Genomic DNA, 4,504 nt, shown 5'->3' on the forward strand with positions numbered 1-4,504 from the left:
TATCTCTGTGGTTTGTTTGTTTCTTTTTTTTTTTTTTTTTTTCCCTGTCTTGGTTTTTGTATCGATGAAAACATCCATTCGTCCGCTTTCTGCCACTTATCTGTGTCCGTAGAATATTTAGTAAATACCGTTATGCTAGAGCGCACACACACTTGGCAGGATCCGGATTCCTGACTCCCCGTGGACAAAAAAAACGATCGATTTGTGGTCATACCTGACTGAACTGTGACATGATCTCAAATCAAACGTCCACTAACCGATCTTTCTGGGGGAAAAACAGCTTTTTCCACTCAATCAAACTGACCCAGACTCAGACCCGTAGAGATTACCCCCGCAGCCCCCGCCCAATTCAATTTGAATTACATGGGATGCACACTATGGTCTTATTGTCTTGTCTGTGTTTCCAGAGTTGATATAAAAATAAAGAAAAATATATTTAATTGGGCGCCTCACATGTTTCCGTTACGGTACTGCCCGGACTGTAATGTATTTAACATAAAACCAAACTAAATGTAGATTTATATTAAAGTGTGGTGATATTTGAACATATAAAGGACTCTAAAGTCCACAGAGGCAGCAATGTTAAACTGATGCTCTGAGACGAAAATGTACCTTCCAAAAGGAATTTAAATAATAAATGAAAACACTACAGAGACATCAGAAGCAGCAATAAACTGGCTGCCAAGATAAGACTGATGACATTAGTCATCTCCAAAAACCTTGGCCAAAAATTCTAATCGGGCATTATTTGAATAAATTGACCACATATTTGTTGTTTTGCTAATGTTATGCTTCAGACTATTTCTTGGGCACGACCAGTTCATTCATGGGTAATCTGCTGGTCAAAGCAAAGCAGTAGACTATCCCTTTTATCAACCGCTTCGTTTCCTTGTGTTTTAGAAGCGTGGTTACGGACTCTATTCTGTTGATTAGAATGTTAAACTGTCTCCGCCTGCGTTTGCTGCTGCCATGACCCTGACGGAGCTCGCTCTGATTACAGGTTCTCGTTGTGTAACGGTCACACGAGGCCGGCTCTAATGGCCGGTTGATTACTGGAGTGGGTGTTTAGTGGCACAACAGAAGACGGCAGGTTGAAATGCCGTTGACTCGTATAGACAGAAATAGACGCATGACGATCCAAACTCTGTTCAACAATTCATCAAATGACAATTTGTTGGCCGTGATGAATCTGCTGCTCCCCTCGTCTTTACGGACCAAAACTTTACTGTTCTGGTTCACTCTTACTGCTCTCATAGTGTTGAAAATCTGTAAAACTCTAATGTACTCTACCTGCTCAGCAGCAAACTGCAGACAGAAACAGAGACTAGCTGGTGAACATAGTGGAGCGGTTTTAACCAAAACTGTTAGCCTGACGGTCCATGTGACTATATGTTTACGGCTCCTGCTTAGTTTGTAGAAAGTCAGCGTGAACACAAAGCACACAATAATGTCATAATGTTCCTTGTCTGCACCAACCAGGAGACTTAAGTCACATGACTCAGGTATAAGTTACTGGACAGAGTTTTGATAAGCCAAGCTTTATGACAGACAGTTTGGGTGATAATTCTTGTGTTCGCCTTTTTGTTTTCCGCCCTCAAATAAATTTGACTAAACTGACAGCATCTTAGATAATCTACCTGCTTGTATTTGTCGCCCTGTTAGACCTAATTTAGCCATTTCAGTGTAAATACAAAGCAAACCAGAATCAAAATGCAATATGTACCCTTTTTCCCCCTTTTATCTTGACCAAATTAGCAGAACCACAGGTGTGAAAGTAACCCAAGATTCACACTGAATCTTAAGTCATAAGAATTTAACCAATTTCAGCAACATTGCCATGTTCACGCCTCGTCATCACCTTCAATACAACACAAGTGGTATTTTGTACCACAGGAAGCAGACTGCAGGCTTGTACCTGTAGATGTTTGACTGCTGAGAGCCTCTGACTGTTGGATGGTCGTGCCACAGCAGAAAAGATGAAAAGCTGATTTTAGTTACTCGCCACAACAAACACACACACACACACACACACACACACACACACACACACACACACACACACACACACACGGCTTTGAAGACCTTGCTCCGAGCCTTTTTTTTTTTTTATTACCACTATCTCTTCTTCTGTGACACAGAGGCTCAACTTTTATCCTCCAGCTATAAGAGAAGACATTTCACTACATACTTGATGCCATGTTATTCTGGAGCTGAAAAGGCCACAGAGGCAGAAAACCTTGTCATAAACGAATCATTATTTAATACTTTTAAAAAAGGTTGCAGATAAAGCCAATGTAGAAGAAAGGTAGGAGCTCTGGGTCTAAGGAAGCCCTCAGAAGCCAAGTGAAAAAAATGTTCCAAGTCATCTAAATAGTTTGCTCTCATGTGTCTATGATTTTGCTCATAATCTTCCTAAGCCCCTTCAATTAATGTATTTGATCTGTAGGTGGGTTTTTTGCCAGGATTTCATCCATGAAAATTGTTTTTAGCGCATGATTAAAATACATTTCTAGCCAAAAGAAAGAGATGACAGTAATGTTACATAACTTGCTAACACAAAATATATGTACCTTGTGGTTAGAGAGCATGGAGAAATGAATACTTTCCGTTCTATTTAGAACAGCGTGTAGTGGCACACTTCAGCCTCTTGTGGCTAAAATTAGTATAACAACAAACAAATGATCCTGACAAACCTTTAAAATAGTGAGAAAAGCTGTCACAGTTAACCAGAGCCCAAAGTAACACCTTCAAAACGTTATCAACATTATTACTAATACATTAGAACTATTACTTTTATTAAAAGGAAAAGCAGCAAATCTTCACATTTAAGAAGCTGGAAACAAGAAATGTTTTTACATGAAAAATGGTGGCAATTGATTTTCTGTCAATCAACTAATCGATTAACCCTGTTTACCATGTAGTTGTTATTGTAACCATGACATCAATGGTCCTCTAAGAAGTATTTTTTACCCAAACCATCATCTTTCTCTAACCATTGTTTTAGTGGCTAAATCTGACTAAACCTTAAAACGCAGCTTGTTGCATCATAAAACTTGATTTTTCTGATTTGAAACAGACAAATGACAGCGTCCTGCTGCTACGGATCAGATCAGAAAACACATATTAAAAATCTTTGTGGGTTTATGTAAAATAAAAAATAAAAATGCAGATGTATCAGAATTTAAAAAAAACAACTCAAATATCAATATTTGTATTAGCCTGAAAATATCCCTTATAAATCAGGCTTCAACAGAGAAATGCTGCTTAGGACACTTTTTCTGGATCAGTTCTTTAAACTGAAACAATTCTTCTACTGAAGTAAAAAAAAAAAAACGTGTTTGATCTGTCTTTTGAAACGTCAACATGCATCACATCTGGACTCCCACGTCCTCCCACAGCAGCAGCTGAAGGCGACTCGCTCTCATGTGAATCCTAATCTGCTGCCGCTGGCTGGTTGGCGCCTGCTTTGTTGCAGCGATGTGGGAAGAACGTTGAGCAGATTAACAGCATGTGAGAAATCCAAACACATATTGTATCACTTAGAAAAAAAACCTGTGCGTTCAGTGATCAGGGCCTCTTCTTATCAAGACACATCTGTCTTCCCAGATGTGTCCCACAGATCTCCATCTTAGAAAAGTTTGTCTGTTGAATTACATATGTACACACAATGTACATCATTTTCACTTCGTATAGTTCAGACAGGATCCAACATTTATTTAGGATATTTAACATACTATGACACAGTGGTGGAAGAAGTATTCAGATATTATACTTAAAATGTTCAAGTTTTTTTTAGGTGGATCAACTTCCCAGTACAAACACTTACATACCATATTTAAATCATTGGGCACTAATAGACAAATCAAGTTATTTTCTTGCTGCCTTTCATGTGAATTACCCGACATCGACCGGCTGGGAGGCGCTGTTCAAAGAAAAGCTTGTGCACTCGTTCTCTAGACTCCATGGGAAGATCCGGATGATTTTATACTCAGAAGTCTTAACTTTTTGGCTTCATGCGCCTCTGAGCAACTTGAATGAACGGGGCCCCGCCTCATACGCTGCATGCAGTTGTCTTTCCACATCCATGGGTAACAACTCGCTGACGTTCAGCACCTTAGCATATTGGCACGCTCACATGAAGGAGCAGTAATCAATGTACAGCTATGGCTGATGGGAATGTCATTACTTCTGCAGGTATGTCATAAACCAAAGTAGTGGACAAGTTATGAAGTTCTTCTGGTGAGGACAGTCTCCTACTACGACTTCTCTGTTCTCGCTTTGGTCAAGAAGTGACTAAAGACTATTCAGAGCGGTCATCATAATCATCATCATCATCATCATCATAGGAACAGTTACCTCTGGCAGCAAACACAGTAACTTTGTGATGTAAATGGAAACGGATCTAATTTGTAACCACACTGCATGTTTCAGTGATTCAGCCTGGAAGTGATGAGCTTCATGTGAACTTGATGGTTTCATTAGGTCACAAAAACACAGATAACTT

This window comes from Cebidichthys violaceus, unplaced genomic scaffold, assembly GCF_023349555.1.
Source record: "Cebidichthys violaceus isolate CVI_PGR_0920_01 unplaced genomic scaffold, fCebVio1.0.p SCAF_11, whole genome shotgun sequence".
Classification (NCBI taxonomy): domain Eukaryota; kingdom Metazoa; phylum Chordata; class Actinopteri; order Perciformes; family Stichaeidae; genus Cebidichthys; species Cebidichthys violaceus.